Source organism: Pseudophryne corroboree, chromosome 2 (genome assembly GCF_028390025.1).
Source record: "Pseudophryne corroboree isolate aPseCor3 chromosome 2, aPseCor3.hap2, whole genome shotgun sequence".
NCBI classification, from domain to species: Eukaryota; Metazoa; Chordata; class Amphibia; order Anura; family Myobatrachidae; genus Pseudophryne; species Pseudophryne corroboree.
This window is the reverse complement of record NC_086445.1, coordinates 815,945,320-815,966,223: the sequence shown is the minus strand read 5'-3', so window position 1 is coordinate 815,966,223 and position 20,904 is coordinate 815,945,320. Positions and strand designations below refer to the sequence as shown.

The 20,904-nt window shown below is 47.6% G+C and overlaps 2 pseudogenes; one reads left to right on the top strand and one right to left on the bottom strand.

The window, feature by feature from the left end:
• Positions 1–584: 584 nt before the first annotated feature.
• On the bottom strand, positions 585–703 carry LOC135053420 (5S ribosomal RNA; annotated as a pseudogene).
• A 17,396-nt stretch (positions 704–18,099) lies between these two features.
• Positions 18,100–18,218, top strand: LOC135051724 (5S ribosomal RNA; annotated as a pseudogene).
• The last annotated feature ends 2,686 nt before the right edge of the window (positions 18,219–20,904 follow it).

The following is a 20,904-nucleotide window of genomic DNA, read 5'->3' as shown; positions in this document are numbered from 1 at the left end:
CATACTTAAACAGCCGCGTTTTGACCGATGGTGTATTCATTCGTGATTTTTTCCTAGGACTTCCAAATATTACGAATGCCCTCATCACTACCGTGATTTGAGTTTAGTAAATTACCGAGATGACACTTTGATGAAAAAACGGCATCTCGGTCAAAATCGGGACCTTAGTAAATTTACCCCACAGTACCCTTCTATGATCCAATGAATACACAAGAATTTGCAAGTACGCAATGAAATGTTGAAAAATATTAAAATGTTCTGGTCATTACATCGTGAGAGAAAGATTAGAAAGGTTGCAGACACAGGATAGTCTAACAGCCATTTCTCCTGACCAGTACAGTTGTACTGTATTAATGGGACCCAAAGAGGAGGTCAGAGTACATATTGTAATACAGGGAGACCACTGAATTAGGTCAATTGCTATGTACTTTACTGATTACCATTAGCGCCGACAGGCATGCATGCAGAATGTATGTCAAAAAATTGTAATGAGAAAAGGGGTATGAGAGAAGTAAAGATCAGAAATAGATTAGTGGTGATACTGCTGTTGGTGTCCACCCTTCAGGGGAAGGGGAATAGTTCCTGTCCTACAACACCAGGTATTCCCAGGGAGTCTCCCCTCCCGGTACTGACCCAGCCCAACGCTGTTTAGCTTCCAAGATCGGACGAGATCGGGCATGGGCAGCGTGGTATGATAGTAGGGAGGATATCTACCAATGAGAGTGCACCTATGTAAGAAAATAAAGAATAACAGAAAGATTACAGTGTCTAGCGCGTGGATCTACTTTCCACGTTAGGCAGGGTAAAACAGCTGTCACACAGTGGCGCCGTATACCCTGGATCGGGGATGAGAGTCCACTAGATGATAGGCAGATGGGGGAAAAAATTGGGATAAAAGATAGAGATATGCACAGTTAATTGACCATTACAGTATTAAGGGAACCAATGTCCAATAGCGAAATAAATGGGTCAAAAGGAATTCATAATCAAGATGCAAAAGTGACTATACATTCTTAGTATACACATGCCCTGAGTATATGGTCTAAAAAGAAGCCTAAGATCATTATAGTACGAAAAGAGAAGGGGTTTTTGATCCTGCACCGACCTTAGATTCAGAGTACATTAATAATCAAATAGTGGCCAGAAATGGACAATGTTTGTGGAAATTCCTATCTGTCCGTATGGCGGTGCGCCCAGAGTCAAAAAAGAAACAATTGTACATGCACAAGAAGGGAAGTATGACTCTTGTTTGGGCGCACTCTTAATATGATATCTAAGTGTTGATAGATAGGTGATAAGCCTAACAATCCAGAAAATAGTCTTTATTCCTGCTCTTTAGGATACATAGAGACTCAGCATGACCTATAGGACATATGTCTGAAAAAATGAAATGTTCAGATCTTAGTTATGCCTGGATAACCGCATATTGGAAGGTAGCTACATCTTAAGCTGCTTCCGTCTGCCAAAGATCTGTGCAAACTGTGTTTGTATTGATGCACCCTTCGTTGGGTTGAGTGAGTGGGTGGGAAAGCCCACACACTATGGGAAACTCTGATAATCGACCACTGTCATGGGTAGATCGTGGCGAATGAGGATTCAAAGGTAATGAAGTAGAGTATAAGTGGTGATGCTGCTGTTGGTGTTCTTCTAACAGGGAAGGAAAACCTCCTACTCCACTGGGTATTCCCTAGAGGTCGCCCTTCTAGGTACTGACCCAGCCCACCTTCGTTTATGTTATGCACACCAGTGCCTGCAGGAATGTACTGGTGTCTGAACTGTTATGCACACCAGTGCCTGCAGGAATGTACTGGTGTCTGAACGGATAGGGATGCAAAACAAATGAACTCACAGACAGACTGGGGAATATGACATTACGTACACAGAAGGTGATAGGGTAACAAAATAAACACAAAGTGAACAGAGAAGCCCAGAGGCTAAGAAACTGGGTGTCTCCCTATTATTAGGAATGCTCAGAAGAAAAAAGCAAGATGTTGTGTTTTAATACGTAGAGAACCCGAAATGCTGTTGCTAAGGGCAACAGCAAAACCCTAAAGGGTTACCAACGGGTGTGGCAGTAAACTCCTTGGTCAGAGATGGAATGATAGACACAAGGAGAGTCTCCACAATCCTAATCCTCACTTGCAGTGCACAGGTTCAGCTTACTGCCACTAAACTGAATACCTGAACACCTTGCACAGTGAGACAGGATTTAGGCAGGCAGTCTGAGAATACAGCCGCAAACCTGCTAAGTTCACAGAGTAGCAAAAGAACCCCAGCAGGTTAAACGACTGACTCCAGTCTTACTGCTAGGTCTGGATTGGCAGAGTGTAGTACCAAATCCCCAGGCCTATTTGCAGTAAGCAACAACAAATACAAAGCTACACAGTACTGGCTAACTTTCAGGAACTGACTAACCAACAAAGATTCAGCAGCATCTGCTTAACCTGAGAAGAGGCCTTATAAAGCAGGTGCTGTCCACGCCCCACTCAGACCTCACAGACTGAGCACAAAAACCAGCACCGGATCCCCTGCCGTGCACAGAGCCTGTAACCACTGCACAGCAAAAGACCCGAACCGGAGTATCAGCTGCGCTCAGGTTACTCCGCTAGCACTTGTCTCCCGGTTGCCATGACGACGTGGCAGCACAGGGCAGGAGACCCTAACAGTTTAGCTTCCAAGATCGGACGAGATTGGGCGTGATCGCAGGGGTATGGTCGTAGAAAGGTTTGACCCTGTGCCACCAATGAGAGTGCACCGAAAACGGAGAGATGGAGTCCTCTTCAGAAAAGAATTAAGGATAGGACTGGGTGGTAGCTGCGGTTAGATGGAAGTTGCAGCAATTGGATAGGTGTGAATCTGCTGTCCACGTTAGACTGAGGAGACGTGTCCCCCTGGGGGGCACGCTCCCCAGAATCGTGGATGAGAGTTCACAGAAGGAAGATAGATGGAAAATGGAGAGGGTACAGAGTAGAAGGATTGGTGCAGGAGGTGGAGATGTTACCTAGTATAATTGGATTGCAATATAGCGAATCCCTTGTAGGTTTATCTGTCATTTTCTAGCCGAAATTTGTTAGACAGGAGCAGTTTTTGCTTTCTGTAGTAGGAGCTTGTGCTAGAGACGGCTAAAATATGCCCTCTGTGATAGCCACTGGGGTAATTAGCCCTTGGAAAGCAAAAAATACAAAAAAAAACCTTAGTACCCACAGTTTGGAATTTGCCTGAGGCAGACTGTTGGTGAAATTGCACACCACCTGTCACTAACACATAGAGTGTGAAGGAAGAGCCATATATCTCATGCTGTTCATAGACAAAATAAATATTCTATGTTCATTCACTGGAAAATACCAGTATTGTAAATACCAGAAATACCCTTTACAGATGTCATACAGGTAGATGCCTTTGGGGAGCAGAGAAAGTGCCCGCAAAAAAGGTTAGGAGCCAAAAATTGTCCGCCCCTATCACATGATTGTATAACACTGTGCCCACAAACAAAAATGTGGGCACAGTGTTATACAATGGTCAGATAGCCTGTCTGACCATTGAATAGGTGGTATCTAATACCTTATTGATTCATAATTTATGCCTCAGCAGAATCACTCAGTATATATTTGTTCTGTGTTAATCTAATGCCTGACATTTGAATTTTATGCCTTAGCAGACTAATAGGGATATTCAATTATCCGCAAATTCGCGGCAATTTTGCGCTCCGTTTTTCGACCTATTCAATTCCGACCGGGTTTCACGTGAAAATTCTTGCAGTGAAAAGTGCAGGTGAAAATGGGGAAATCAGCCAGTACCCCAAAAAATGCTAAACTAACATAGGAAAACAGAAGAAAAGTGTGTTAGAGATCACATTAGAGCGTTTTTGGGGACTTAAATTGTGTGAAATGGCTGTTACATGCATTTTTAAAAAAATGCAAAAAAATTATAGAAAGCAATTTTTTTTGAGCAAAATAAATGCTCTCATTAAATTTGGGGTACATGAAAATGGGTATAAGTATATATTTGGGTCATTTTAGGGTACTTTAAAAAAAAAGTGGAAACAGACCGATCACTCCCATCTGCAAGCCTAAAAAACACCTGTCCCACTCATAAAGCACCCCAATATACCTGTCCCATACCTTGAACCCCAATTTCCATGACTTTTTACTTTTTCACCCCAAAAATGACATGTCATTATTGGCCAATTAAAATAAGAATTTACTTACCGATAATTCTATTTCTCATAGTCCGTAGTGGATGCTGGGAACTCCGTAAGGACCATGGGGGGGTAGCGGCTCCGCAGGAGACTGGGCACAAAAAGTAAAAGCTTTAGACTAGCTGGTGTGCACTGGCTCCTCCCCCTATGACCCTCCTCCAAGCCTCAGTTAAGATACTGTGCCCGGACGAGCGTGTCACAACTGAGGGCCTGAGCTGACGGGAGGCAGCCTCAGTTGTAGGGGCTGAGATGTACCGGAACCTGGGAGGTTGTATCAGACCCCTGGACATGTAAGTAACATGATGAATAACTGCCCGAAGGCGTGACCACGACAACTTGAATAAAAGTCAATGATGTTTATTTATGACAACTCCGCAACACAGCAGCAGTAAAAGGAAACATAAAAGTCAACAGAGGATAAATACAATTCCTGGGTACTACAGGGTGGCAAGGGCCACAGGCACTGGTAGTGTGAGATAGTTCTTATAATCTTCTAGTTGGAAAGTCCTTACCAGGCCTGACTGTAGCAATGGAGAGAACCCAGGATCGTACCAGCTGGTGTTCCAGGAAAGGCTGGGCTGCTGAAGATAAAACGGCTGCTGTGGATACTGGCTGGAACCAGACTGTTGTTGGTACGGAGTGGATACTGGCTGGAACCAGTTAAATAATAAACGAACTTGAGAGCGATGAAATAATAATGAAGTTTGGAGTTTGAGAGCGGTGAAATTATAATGCCGGTGATAAATGACAAACTGCAGAAAAAAGGGGTACCGGCACTTTAAGGAGAGCTGACCTCTGCTGGAAGCTGGATGCTGAAAGCAGGTAGATCAGTAGCTGGAAGCTGGTGAATCCAAATGGATCGGAGAGTCAGGCTACACCGCAGATGGAATGCTGGTGCGGGTCTCTGTAGTGGAAGGATTGACACAGGAGCTGGAACCTGGAAGACAATCACAGGAAAGAGACAAACTGGAACTAGGTTTGACAACCAAAGCACTGACGCCTTCCTTGCTCAGGCACAGCATATTTATACCTGCAGCAAGGAAGGGGTTGGCTAGGCAATTATGCAAATCAACAATACAGACAGCAGATTGGTGGAAATGATCAGATGACAAAATCCAAGATGGCTGCGCCCATGCAGACACTTGGAGGGAAGTTTGGTTTGTAATCCATGTGAGAATTGAAGCAGCAATGGCGGCGCCGGCCACAGGAGACAGGAGACGCCAGACTGATGAATGCACATCCAAACCACGCGGGCACAGCGGAGGCCGCGGCTGACGTAATCGCCACTCTGACACTTTGCATGCAGAAACTCAGGGACGGCGGCGGAGGCCGCGGGAGACGCCATGCCAGATGTAATATGGCGTTTACTGTGACCGCGTCTCAGAGAGACAGGAGAGGATGCAGGAATGTAAACATCAGGATAACAGATGGGATCCGGTCCTGGAGCGCTGAGCCAGCCTTAGGAGGCATCTGATGGGTAAGAAATGGCGTCCAGATACCCGGATCGTGACAGAGCGTACATAATAAGGAAGGATCTTGAATCCCGGGTAAGACTCATACCAGCCACACCAATCACACCGTACAACTCGTGATCTGAACCCAGTTAACAGTATGATAACCGTAGGAGCCTCTGAAAAGATGGCTTCCAACAATAAACAACCCGATTTGTTTGTAACAATAACTATATACAAGTATTGCAGACAATCCGCACTTGGGATGGGCGCCCAGCATCCACTACGGACTATGAGAAAATAAGATTTTACTTACCGATAAATCTATTTCTCATAGTCCGTAGTGGATGCTGGGACTCCGTAAGGACCATGGGGAATAGCGGCTCCGCAGGAGACAGGGCACAAGAATAAAAGCTTTAGGATCAGGTGGTGTGCACTGGCTCCTCCCTTTATGACCATCCTCCAAGCCTCAGTTAGGATACTGTGCCCGGACGAGCGTACCTAATAAGGAAGGATATTGAATCCCGGGTAAGACTCATACCAGCCACACCAATCACACCGTACAACTCGTGATCTGAACCCAGTTAACAGTATGATAACAACGAAGGAGCCTCTGAAAAGATGGCTCACAACAACAATAACCCGATTTTGTTAACAATAACTATATACAAGTATTGCAGACAATCCGCACTTGGGATGGGCGCCCAGCATCCACTACGGACTATGAGAAATAGATTTATCGGTAAGTAAAATCTTATTTTCTCTGACGTCCTAGTGGATGCTGGGACTCCGTAAGGACCATGGGGATTATACCAAAGCTCCCAAACGGGCGGGAGTGCGCGGATGACTCTGCAGCACCGAATGAGAGAACTCCAGGTCCTCCTCATCCAGGGTATCAAATTTGTAGAATTTAGCAAACGTGTTTGCCCCTGACCAAGTAGCTGCTCGGCAAAGTTGTAAAGCCGAGACCCCTCGGGCAGCCGCCCAAGATGAGCCCACTTTCCTTGTGGAATGGGCTTTTACCGATTTAGGCTGTGGCAGGCCTGCCACAGAATGTGCAAGTTGAATTGTGCTACAAATCCAACGAGCAATAGACTGCTTAGAAGCAGGAGCACCCAGCTTGTTGGGTGCATACAGGATAAACAGCGAGTCAGACTTTCTGACTCCAGCCGTCCTGGAAACATATATTTTCAGGGCCCTGACAACGTCAAGTAACTTGGAGTCCTCCAAGTCCCTAGTAGCCGCAGGCACCACAATAGGTTGGTTCATGTGAAAAGCAGAAACCACCTTAGGGAGAAATTGAGGACGAGTCCTCAATTCCGCCCTGTCAGAATGAAAAATTAAGTAAGGGCTTTTATATGATAAAGCCGCCAATTCTGACACACGCCTGGCTGAAGCCAGGGCTAACAGCATCGTCACCTTCCATGTGAGATATTTTAAGTCCACAGTGGTGAGTGGTTCAAACCAATGTGACTTAAGGAACCTCAAAACAACATTGAGATCCCAAGGTGCCACTGGAGGCACAAAAGGAGGTTGTATATGCAGTACCCCTTTTACAAATGTCTGAACTTCAGGTACTGAAGCCAGTTCTTTCTGGAAGAAAATCGACAGGGCCGAAATTTGAACCTTAATGGACCCTAATTTTAGGCCCATAGACAGTCCTGTTTGCAGGAAATGGAGGAAACGACCCAGTTGAAATTCCTCTGTAGGGGCCTTCTTGGCCTCACACCACGCAACATATTTTCGCCAAATGCGGTGATAATGTTTTGCGGTTACATCCTTCCTGGCTTTGACCAGGGTAGGGATGACTTCATCTGGAATGCCTTTTTCCTTCAGGATCCGGCGTTCAACCGCCATGCCGTCAAACGCAGCCGCGGTAAGTCTTGGAACAGACAAGGCCCCTGCTGGAGCAGGTCCTTTCTTAGAGGTAGAGGCCACGGGTCTTCCGTGAGCATCTCCTGAAGTTCCGGGTACCAAGTCCTTCTTGGCCAATCCGGAACCACGAGTATCGTTCTTACTCCTCTCCTTCTTATGATTCTCAGTACTTTTGGTATGAGAGGCAGAGGAGGGAACACATACACTGACTGGTACACCCACGGTGTCACCAGAGCGTCCACCGCTATTGCCTGAGGGTCCCTTGACCTGGCGCAATATCTGTCTAATTTTTTGTTTAGACGTGACGCCATCATGTCCACCTTTGGTTTTTCCCAACGGTTTACAATCAGGTGGAAGACTTCTGGGTGAAGTCCCCACTCTCCCGGGTGAAGGTCGTGTCTGCTGAGGAAGTCTGCTTCCCAGTTGTCCACTCCCGGAATGAACACTGCTGACAGAGCTATCACATGATTTTCCGCCCAGCGAAGAATCCTTGCAGCCTCTGCCATTGCCCTCCTGCTTCTCGTGCCGCCCTGTCTGTTTACGTGGGCGACTGACGTGATGTTGTCCGATTGGATCAATACCGCCTGACCCTGAAGCAGGGGTTTCGCTTGACTTAGGGCATTGTAAATGGCCCGTAGTTCCAGAATGTTTATATGAAGAGATGTTTCCATGCTTGACCACAAGCCCTGGAAGTTTTTTCCCTGTGTGACTGCTCCCCAGCCTCTCAGGCTCGCATCCGTGGTCACCAGGATCCAATCCTGAATGCCGAATCTGCGGCCCTCTAGAAGATGAGCACTCTGCAACCACCACAGGAGAGACACTCTTGTCTTTGGTGACAGGGTTATCCGCTGCTGCATCTGAAGATGCGAACCGGACCATTTGTCCAGTAGATCCCACTGAAACGTTCTTGCATGGAATCTTCCGAATGGAATTGCTTCGTAAGAAGCCACCATTTTTTCCAGGACCCTCGTGCACTGATGCACTGACACCTGGGCTGGTTTTAGGAGGTTCCTGACTAGCTCGGATAACTCCTTGGCCTTCTCCTCCGGGAGAAAAACCTTCTTCTGGACTGTGTCCAGAATCATTCCTAGGAACAGAAGACGTGTCGTTGGAATCAGCTGCGATTTTGGAATATTTAGGATCCACCCGTGCTGACGTAACACTATCTGAGATAGTGCTACTCCGACTTCTAACCGTTCCCTGGACCTTGCCCTTATCAGGAGATCGTCCAAGTAAGGGATAATTAATACGCCTTTTCTTCGAAGAAGAATCATCATTTCGGCCATTACCTTGGTAAAGACCCGAGGTGCCGTGGACAACCCAAACGGCAGCGTCTGAAACTGATAATGACAGTCTTGTACTACAAACCTGAGATACCCTTGGTGAGAAGGGTAGATTGGGACGTGGAGATAAGCATCTTTGATGTCCAGAGACACCATATAGTCCCCTTCTTCCAGGTTCGCTATCACCGCTCTGAGTGATTCCATCTTGAATTTGAACCTTTTTATGTAAGTGTTCAAGGATTTCAGATTTAAAATTGGTCTCACCGAGCCGTCCGGTTTCGGTACCACAAACAGTGTGGAATAATAACCCTTTCCTTGTTGTAGGAGGGGTACCTTGATTATCACCTGCTGGGAATACAGCTTGTGAATGGCTTCCAGAACTGCCTCCCTGTCGGAGGGAGACTTTGGCAGAGCAGACTTCAGGAACCGGCGAGGGGGAAACGCCTCGAATTCCAGTTTGTACCCCTGCGATACTACCTGTAGAATCCAGGGATCCACTTGCGAGTGAGCCCACTGCGCGTTGAAATTCTTGAGACGGGCCCCCACCAAGCCTGAGTCTGCTTGTAAAGCCCCAGCGTCATGCTGAAGACTTGGCAGAAGCAGGGGAAGGCTTCTGATCCTGGGAAGCGGCTGCATGGTGCAGTCTTTTTCCCCTTCCTCTGCCCCGGGGCAGAAAGGAATGGCCTTTTGCTCGCTTGTATTTATGGGAACGAAAGGACTGAGTTTGAAAAGACAGTGTCTTTTTCTGTTGATGTGAAGTGACCTGGGGTAAGAAGGTGGACTTTCCAGCCGTTGCCGTGGCCACCAGGTCCGAAAGACCAGCCCCAAATAACTCCTCCCCTTTATACGGCAATACTTCCATATGTCGTTTGGAATCCGCATCCCCTGACGCGTCCATAACGTTCTTCTGGCAGAGATGGACATCGCACTTACTCTTGATGCCAGGGTGCAAATATCCCTCTGTGCATCACGCATATATAGTAATGCATCCTTCAAATGCTCTATAGTTAACAATATATTGTCCCTATCCAGGGTATCAATATTTTCAGTCAGGGAATCCGACCACGCGACTCCAGCACTGCACATTCAGGCTGAAGCGATTGCTGGTCGCAGTATAACACCAGTATGTGTGTATATACTTTTTAGAATATTTTCCAGCCTTCTATCAGCTGGTTCTTTGAGGGTGGCCGTATCAGGAGACGGTAACGCTACTTGTTTTGATAAACGTGTGAGCGCCTTATCTACCCTAGGGGGTGTTTCCAAACGTGTCCTAACCTCTGATGGGAAAGGATATAGTGCCAATAATTTATTAGAAATTAGCAGTTTTTTGTCGGGAGAAACCCACGCTTTATCACACACCTCATTCAATTCATCTGACTCAGGAAAAACTATTGGTAGTTTTTTCACCCCCCACATAATACCCTTCTTAGTGGTATTTGTAGTGTCAGAAATGTGCAATGCTTCTTTCATTGCCGTGATCATGTAACGTGTGGCCCTACTGGACATTACGTTCGTCTCATCACCGTCGACACTAGACTCCGTATCTGTGTCTGGGTCTGTGTCGACCCACTGAGGTAACGGGCGTTTTAGGGCCCCTGACGGTGTCTGAGACGCCTGGACAGGCACTAATTGATTTGCCGGCTGTCTCATGTCGTCAACAGTTTTTTGCAAAGTGTTGACATTATCACTTAATTGTTTGAACACGATCATCCAGTCAGGTGTCGACTCCCTAGGGGGTGACATCACTAACGCAGGCAATTGCTCCGCCTCCACATCATTTTCCTCCTCATACATGTCGACACACACGTACCGACACACAGCACACACACCGGGAATGCTCTGATAAGAGGACAGGACCCCACGAGCCCTTTGGAGAGACAGGGAGAGTCTGCCAGCACACACCCAGCGCTATATATATATACAGGTATAACCTTATATAAGTGTTATTCCCTTATAGCTGCTGTTTATATTGTCATTTGCTGCCAATAGTGCCCCCCCTTCTCTTTTTTACCCTGATTCTGAAGCAGGACTGCAGGGGAGAGTCAGGGAGCCGTCCTTCCAGCGGAACTGTGAGGGAAAATGGTGCTTGTGTGCTGAGGAGATAGGCCCCGCCCCTTCACGACGTCCTTATCTCCCGCTTTTTTGTGTAAAAATGGCAGGGGTTAAAATACATCCATATAGCCCAGGAGCTATATGTGATGTATTCTTTTGCCACCTAAGGTATTTGTCATCTATATTGCGTCTCAGGGCGCTCCCCCCCAAGCGCCCTGCACCCTCAGTGACCGGAGTGTGAAGTGTGCTGAGAGCAATGGCGCACAGCTGCGGTGCTGTGCGCTACCTTAGTCTGAAGACAGGATTGTCTTCTGCCGCCGATTTCACCGGACCACTTCGTCTCTTCTGGCTCTGTAAGGGGGACGGCGGCGCGGCTCCGGTGACCCATCCAGGCTGAACCTGTGATCGTCCCTCTGGAGCTAATGTCCAGTAGCCTAAGAAACCCGATCCACTCTGCACGCAGGTGAGTCCGTTTCTTCTCCCCTTAGTCCCACGATGCAGTGAGCCTGTTGCCAGCAGGACTCACTGAAAATAAAAAACCTAAATTAAACTTTTATTCTAAGCAGCTCAGGAGAGCCACCTAGCCTGCACCCTTCTCGTTCGGGCACAAAAATCTAACTGAGGCTTGGAGGAGGGTCATAGGAGGAGGAGCCAGTGCACACCACCTGATCCTAAAGCTTTTATTCTTGTGCCCTGTCTCCTGCGGAGCCGCTATTCCCCATGGTCCTTACGGAGTCCCAGCATCCACTAGGACGTCAGAGAAATAGAATTATCGGTAAGTAAATTCTTATTTTCTCTGACGTCCTAGTGGATGCTGGGAACTCCGTAAGGACCATGGGGATTATACCAAAGCTCCCAAACGGGCGGGAGAGTGCGGATGACTCTGCAGCACCGAATGAGAGAACTCCAGGTCCTCCTCAGCCAGGGTATCAAATTTGTAGAATTTAGCAAACGTGTTTGCCCCTGACCAAGTAGCTGCTCGGCAAAGTTGTAAAGCCGAGACCCCTCGGGCAGCCGCCCAAGATGAGCCCACCTTCCTTGTGGAATGGGCTTTTACAGATTTTGGCTGTGGCAGGCCTGCCACAGAATGTGCAAGTTGAATTGTACTACAAATCCAACGAGCAATCGTCTGCTTAGAAGCAGGAGCACCCAGCTTGTTGGGTGCATACAGTATAAACAGCGAGTCAGATTTTCTGACTCCAGCCGTCCTGGAAACATATATTTTCAGGGCCCTGACTACGTCCAGCAACTTGGAGTCCTCCAAGTCCCTAGTAGCCACAGGTACCACAATAGGTTGATTCATGTGAAACGCTGAAACCACCTTAGGGAGAAATTGAGGACGAGTCCTCAATTCCGCCCTATCCGAATGAAATATCAGGTAAGGGCTTTTATAGGATAAAGCCGCCAATTCTGATACGCGCCTGGCTGAAGCCAGGGCCAACAGCATTACCACTTTCCATGTGAGATATTTCAAATCCACTGTGGTAAGTGGTTCAAACCAATGTGATTTTAGGAACCCTAAAACTACATTGAGATCCCAAGGTGCCACTGGAGGCACAAAAGGAGGCTGTATATGCAGTACCCCTTTGACAAACGTCTGAACTTCAGGCACTGAAGCCAGTTCTTTCTGGAAGAAGATCGACAGGGCCGAGATTTGAACCTAAATGGATCCTAATTTTAGGCCCATAGACAATCCTGCTTGCAGGAAATGTAGGAAACGACCCAGTTGAAATTCCTCCGTAGGGGCCTTCTTGGCCTCACACCACGCAACATATTTTCGCCAAATGCGATGATAATGTTTTGCAGTTACATCCTTCCTGGCCTTGATCAGGGTAGGGATGACTTCATCTGGAATGCCTTTTTCCTTCAGGATCCGACGTTCAACCGCCATGCCGTCAAACGCAGCCGCGGTAAGTCTTGGAACAGACAAGGTCCCTGCTGGAGCAGGTCCTTCCTTAGAGGTAGAGGCCACGGGTCCTCCGTGAGCATCTCTTGCAGCTCCGGGTACCAAGTTCTTCTTGGCCAATCCGGAGCCACGAGTATCGTTCTTACTCCTCTCCTTCTTATGATTCTCAGTACTTTTGGTATGAGAGGAAGAGGAGGGAACACATATACCGACTGGAACACCCACGGAGTTACCAGAGCGTCCACCGCTATTGCCTGAGGGTCCCTTGACCTGGCGCAATATCTGTCCAGTTTCTTGTTGAGACGGGACGCCATCATGTCCACCTTTGGTTTTTCCCAACGGTTTACAATCACTTGGAAGACTTCTGGATGAAGTCCCCACTCCCCCGGGTGGAGGTCGTGTCTGCTGAGGAAGTCTGCTTCCCAGTTGTCCACTCCCGGAATGAACACTGCTGACAGTGCTATCACATGATTTTCCGCCCAGCGGAGAATCCTTGCAGCTTCTGCCATTGCCCTCCTGCTTCTTGTGCCGCCCTGTCTGTTTACGTGGGCGACAGCCGTGATGTTGTCCGACTGGATCAATACCGGTTGACCCTGAAGCAGAGGCCTTGCTTGACTTAGGGCATTGTAAATGGCCCTTAGCTCTAGGATATTTATGTGAAGAGACGTTTCCATGCTTGACCACAAGCCCTGGAAATTTCTTCCCTGTGTGACTGCTCCCCAGCCTCTCAGGCTGGCATCCGTGGTTACCAGCATCCAATCCTGAATGCCGAATCTGCGGCCCTCTAGAAGATGAGCCTTCTGTAACCACCACAGGAGAGATACCCTTGTCCTTGGAGATAGGGTTATCCGCTGATGCATCTGAAGATGCGATCTGGACCATTTGTCCAGCAGATCCCACTGAAAAGTTCTTGCATGGAATCTTCCGAATGGAATCGCTTCGTAAGAAGCCACCATTTTTCCCAGGACTCTCGTGCACTGATGCACTGACACTTGTCCTGGTTTTAGGAGGTTCCTGACTAGCTCGGATAACTCCCTGGCCTTCTCCTCTGGGAGAAACACCTTTTTCTGGACTGTGTCCAGAATCATCCCTAGGAACAGTAGACGTGTTGTTGGAATCAGCTGTGATTTTGGGATATTTAGAATCCACCCGTGCTGACGTAGCACTACCTGAGATAGTGCTACTCCGACCTCTAACTGTTCCCTGGACCTTGCCCTTATCAGGAGATCGTCCAAGTAAGGGATAATTAATACGCCTTTTCTTCGAAGAAGAATCATCATTTCGGCCATTACCTTGGTAAAGACCCGTGGTGCCGTGGACAATCCAAACGGCAGCGTCTGAAACTGATAATTACAGTTTTGTATCACAAACCTGAGGTACCCTTGGTGAGAAGGGTAGATTGGGACATGGAGATAAGCATCCTTGATGTCTAGAGATACCATATAGTCCCCTTCTTCCAGGTTCGCTATCACTGCTCTGAGTGACTCCATCTTGAATTTGAACCTTTTTATGTAAGTGTTCAAAGATTTTAGATTTAAAATTGGTCTCACCGAGCCGTCCGGCTTCGGTACCACAAACAGCGTGGAATAATACCCCTTTCCCTGTTGTAGGAGGGGTACCTTGATTATCACCTGCTGGGAATACAGCTTGTGAATAGCTTCCAATACTGCCTCCCTGTCGGAGGGAGACGTTGGTAGAGCAGACTTCAGGAACCGGCGAGGGGGAGACGTCTCGAATTCCAATTTGTACCCCTGCGATACTACCTGCAGGATCCAGGGGTCCACTTGCGAGTGAGCCCACTGCGCGCTGAAATTCTTGAGACGGCCCCCCACCGTGCCCGAGTCTGCTTGCAGAGCCCCAGCGTCATGCTGAGGACTTGGCAGAAGCGGGGGAAGGCTTCTGCTCCTGGGAAGAGGCTGCATGGTGCAGTCTTTTTCCCCTTCCTCTGCCCCGGGGCAGGAACGAGCGGCCTTTTTCCCTCTTGCCCTTATAGGGACGAAAGGACTGGGTTTGAAAAGACGGTGTCTTTTTCTGCTGAGAGGTGACCTGGGGTAAAAAGGTGGATTTTCCAGCCGTTGCCGTGGCCACCAGGTCCGATAGACCGACCCCAAATAACTCCTCCCCTTTATACGGCAATACTTCTATATGTCGTTTGGAATCCGCATCACCTGACCACTGTCGCGTCCATAACGTTCTTCTGGCAGAAATGGACATCGCACTTACTCTAGATGCCAGGGTGCAAATATCCCTCTGTGCATCTCGCATATATAGTAATGCATCCTTTAAATGCTCTATAGTTAATAATATACTGTCCCTATCCAGGGTATCAATATTTTCAGTCAGGGAATCCGACCAAGCCACTCCAGCGCTGCACATCCAGGCTGAGGCGATCGCTGGTCGCAGTATAACACCGGTATGTGTGTATATACCTTTTAAGATATTTTCCAGCCTTCTATCAGCTGGTTCCTTGAGAGCGGCCGTATCAGGAGACGGTAACGCCACTTGTTTTGATAAGCGTGTGAGCGCCTTATCTACCCTAGGGGGTGTTTCCCAACGTGCCCTAACCTCTGGCGGGAAAGGGTATAGTGCCAATAATTTATTAGAAATCAGCAGTTTTTTATCGGGGGAAACCCACGCTTTATCACACACCTCATTTAATTCATCTGACTCAGGAAAAACCACTGGTAGTTTTTTCACACCCCACATAATACCCTTTTTTGTGGTACTTGTGGTGTCAGAAATGTTCAATGCCTCCTTCATTGCCGTGATCATGTAACGTGTGGCCCTACTGGACATTACGTTTGTCTCGTCACCGTCGACACTGGATTCAGTATCCGTGTCAGGGTCTGTGTCGACCATCTGAGGTAACGGGCGTTTTAGCGCCCCTGACGGTGTCTGAGACGTCTGAACAGGCACTAATTGATTTGTCGGCTGTCTCATGTCGTCAACAGTTTTTTGCAAAGTGCTGACATTGTCACGTAATTCTTTAATTACTACCATCCAGTCAGGTGTCGACTCCCTAGGGGGTGACATCACTAACACAGGCAATTGCTCTGCTTCCACATCATTTTCCTCCTCATACATGTCGACACAATCGTACCGACACCCAGCACACACACAGGGAATGCTCTGATAGAGGACAGGACCCCACTAGCCCTTTGGGGAGACAGAGGGAGAGTTTGCCAGCACACACCAGAGCGCTATATATATACAGGGATAACCTTATATAAGTGTTACTCCCTGTTATAGCTGCTGTATTTATATATTAGCTGCCAATAGTGCCCCCCTCTCTGTTTTACCCTGTTTCTGTAGTGCAGGACTGCAGGGGAGAGTCAGGGAGCCGTCCTTCCAGCGGAGCTGTGAAAGAAAATGGCGCTTGTGTGCTGAGGAGAAAGGCTCCGCCCCCTTCACGGCGGCCTTTTCTCCCGCTTTTTTCAGGAAACTGGCAGGGGATAAATGCATCCATATAGCCCAGGAGCTATATGTGATGCATTTTTTTTAGCCATATAAGGTTTTTATATCGTTTTTATTGCGTCTCAGGGCGCTCCCCCCCAGCGCCCTGCACCCTCAGTGACCGGAGTGTGAAGTGTGCTGAGAGCAATGGCGCACAGCTGCAGTGCTGTGCGCTACCTTATTTGAAGACAGGAACGTCTTCTGCCGCCGCTTTCTCCGGACCTCTTCGCTCTTCTGGCTCTGTAAGGGGGCCGGCGGCGCGGCTCCGGGACCCATCCAGGCTGAACCTGTGATCGTCCCTCTGGAGCTAATGTCCAGTAGCCAAGAAGCCCAATCCACTCTGCAGTCAGGTGAGTTCGCTTCTTCTCCCCCTAGTCCCACGATGCAGTGAGCCTGTTGCCAGCAGGACTCACTGAAAATAAAAAACCTATTTAAACTTTTACTTCTAAGTAGCTCAGGAGAGCCACCTAGCTTGCACCCTTCTCGTTCGGGCACAAAAATCTAACTGAGGCTTGGAGGAGGGTCATAGGGGGAGGAGCCAGTGCACACCAGCTAGTCTAAAGCTTTTACTTTTTGTGCCCAGTCTCCTGCGGAGCCGCTACCCCCCCATGGTCCTTACGGAGTTCCCAGCATCCACTAGGACGTCAGAGAAAAATAATTAAAAACTTCAACGTGCCTAATTAGTCATTAAGGGGGGTGTCCCAGGAGTTCTGTACCATATCCAAACATTTTTACCTTAAAATAGTGACTTTTCCCAACTTTTCACCTGCTTCAGAGAAGGTGAAGTGAAATTAGTGAAAAAATGATCACCGATAAGTTTTCACGGAAAATTGAATAGGCTGTAATTGCGTTTCACGTGAAAAGTCCGTTTTTTCACCCGAAAACCGGACTTTTCACGTGAAAAGTTCGTTATCACTGCTAATTGAATATACCCCTAATTTTGCATTTGTGAAATAGTTTGGGTCACCACTTGAATTTTATGCTGTAGCAGAATAATCCTGCATCGTACAATAACTTGTGTCACCAAATACGCTGGTATCTCCAGCCAGGTTATTTATAAATAAGATATTGCTGGGATTTCCAGCTAGGTTATTACATACATGTGTGCATTTTTGTTTGTGGGCACAGTGTTATACAATCATGTGATAGGGGCGGACAATTTGTGGCTCCTAACCTTTTTTGCGGGCACTTTCTCTGCTCCCCAAAGGCATCTACCTGTATGACATCTGTAAAGGGTATTTCTGGTATTTACAATACTGGTATTTTCCAGTGAATGAACATAGAATATTTATTTTGTCTATGAACAGCATGAGATATATGGCTCTTACTTCACACTCTATGTGTTAGTGACAGGTGGTGCGCAATTTCACCAACAGTCTGCCTCAGGCAAATTCCAAACTGTGGGTACTAAGGTTTTTTTTGTATTTTTTGCTTTCCAAGGGCTAATTACCCCAGTGGCTATCACAGAGGGCATATTTTAGCCATCTCTAGCACAAGCTCCTACTACAGAAAGCAAAAACTGCTCCTGTCTAACAAATTTCGGCTAGAAAGTGACAGATAAACCTACAAGGGATTCGCTATATTGCAATCCAATTATACTAGGTAACATCTCCACCTCCTGCACCAATCCTTCTACTCTGTACCCTCTCCATTTTCCATCTATCTTCCTTCTGTGAACTCTCATCCACGATTCTGGGGAGCGTGCCCCCCAGGGGGACACGTCTCCTCAGTCTAACGTGGACAGCAGATTCACACCTATCCAATTGCTGCAACCTCCATCTAACCGCAGCTACCACACAGTCCTATCCTTAATTCTTTTCTGAAGAGGACTCCATCCCTCCGTTTTCGGTGCACTCTCATTGGTGGCACAGGGTCAAACCTTTCTACGACCATACCCCTGCGATCACGCCCAATCTCGTCCGATCTTGGAAGCTAAACGAAGGTGGGCTGGGTCAGTACCTAGAAGGGCGACCTCTAGGGAATACCCAGTGGAGTAGGAGGTTTTCCTTCCCTGTTAGAAGAACACCAACAGCAGCATCACCACTTATACTCTACTTCATTACCTTTGAATCCTCATTCGCCACGATCTACCCATGACAGTGGTCGATTATCAGAATTTCCCATAGTGTGTGGGCTTTCCCACCCACTCACTCAACCCAACGAAGGGTGCATCAATACAAACACAGTTTGTACAGATCTTTGGCAGACGGAAGCAGCTTAAGATGTAGCTACCTTCCAATATGCGGTTATCCAGGCATAACTAAGATCTGAACATTTCATTTTTTCAGACATATGTCCTATAGGTCATGCTGAGTCTCTATGTATCCTAAAAAGCAGGAATAAAGACTATTTTCTGGATTGTTAGGCTTATCACCTATCTATCAACACTTAGATATCATATTAAGAGTGCGCCCAAACAAGAGTCATACTTCCCTTCTTGTGCATGTACAATAAGATCATTATAGGTAAGAAGAATGGTTTCTGATGAAAATACTGTGCACAATAGGTTTGGGTCTAATTCAGTGGATTGGTAATGCCAGCTAGCCCAACACACACATTGAGTAGGACATACTGTCTGAGTCAAATATAGACATACAGTATACCAAAGGTGAGATCACCCTATAGTTACTCAAGTAAGTGAACTGGGTTTATGCACACAAGAAAAATGTTTTTGTTCTTTTGTGTGTGTGTAACAGTCACCTCTGACCTACACTCAGCATACAATGAAGAAAATAAATAGGTGCCTATAACACAAAAGACAGCACAGTAATAGCTTATGCTGAGAATAGAAACCTATATACACATAGGGTCAATCATGTATTGATTGATATAAAATGATAGGGACCAATATACTCAGAATGTCACATGTAGTAGGTGGATGGTAACCAGTGAAGACTTCCCAGCAGTTGCTGTGGATACGAGGTCCGAGAGACCGTCCCCAAACAATTCCTCACCCTTATAAGGCAAAACCTCCATGTGTTTTTTAGAATCAGCATCACCTGTCCACTGCCGAGTCCATAATACTCTCCTGGCAGAAATGGACATTGCATTAATTCTAGATGCCAGCAGGCAAATGTCCCTCTGGGCATCCCGCATATATAAGACGACGTCTTTTATATGTTCAATAGTATCCCTGTCGAGGGAATCAATGTTGTCTGACAGGGTATCAGTCCATGCTGCTGCAGCACTACACATCCAGGCTGAAGCAATAGCAGGTCTCAGTAGAGTACCAGAGTGTGTATACACAGACTTCAGGATAGCTTCCTGCTTTCTATCCGCAGGCTCCTTTAGGGCGGCCGTATCCTGAGACGGCAGTGTCACCCTTTTAGATAAGCGTGTGAGCGCCTTGTCCACCCTAGGGGATGTTTCATAATGTAACCTATCCATTGGTGGGAAAGGGTACGCCATCAGTAACCTCTTAGAAATCACTAGTTTCTTATCAGGGGAACTCCACGCTTCTTCACACAATTCATTTAACTCATCAGATGGGGGAAAAGTCACTGGCTGCTTTTTCTCCCCAAACATAATACCCCTCTTGGTGGTAACCGGGTTAACGTCAGAAATGTGCAATACATCTTTCATTGCAGTAATCATGCATCGGATGGCCTTTGTAGACTGTACATTTGTCTCATCCTCATCCACACTGGAGTCAGACTCCGTGTCGACATCTGTGTCTACCATCTGAGCCAGAGGGCGTTTATGAGCCCCTGACGGCATCTGAGTCGCCTGGGCAGGCGCGGGCTGAGACCCCAGCTGTCCCAAGGCTGCTGCGTCATCGAACCTTTTATGTAAGGAGTTGACACGGTCGGTTAAGATCTTCCACATATCCATCCAATCAGGTGTCGGCCCCGTCGGGGGCGACACCACACTTATCTGCCCCTGCTCCACCTCACCCTCCACATCAAACATGTCGACACAGCCGTACCGACACACCGCACACACACAGGGAATGCTCAGACTGAGGACAGGACCCCACAAAGTCCTTTGGGGAGACAGAGAGAGAGTATGCCAGCACACACCACAGCGCTATATAACACAGGGATTTACACTATACAAAGTGATTTTCCCAATAGCTGCTTAAATATCTTATTTGCGCCTAAATTTATGTCCCCCCCCTCTCTTTTTTACCCTTCTTGTATCAGGATACTGCAGGGGAGAGCCTGGGGAGCTGCTTCCAGCGGAGCTGTGAAGGGAAAATGGCGCTGGTGTGCTGAGGAAGAAGGCCCTGCCCCCTCAGCGGCGGGCTTCTGTCCCGCGTTTTGTGTACTTTAATGGCGTTTTTTTTTTACACATATACAGTGCTAGACTGTATATGTGTATTTTTAGTGCCAAAAGGTATTAAAATTGCTGCCCAGGGCGCCCCCCCTCAGCGCCCTGCACCCTACAGTGACCGGAGTGTGTGGTGTGCAGTGGGAACAATGGCGCACAGCTGCGGTGCTGTGCGCTACCTTAATGAAGACAGGAGTCTTCAGCTGCCGATTTCTTAGTTTCTTCTGTCTTCTGGCTCAGCAAGGGGGACGGCGGCGCGGCTCCGGGAACGGACGATCGAGGTCAGGCCCTGTGTTCGAACCCTCTGGAGCTAATGGTGTCCAGTAGCCTAAGAAGCACAAGCTAGCTGCAAGCAGGTAGGTTTGCTTCTCTCCCCTCAGTCCCACGTAGCAGTGAGTCTGTTGCCAGCAGATCTCA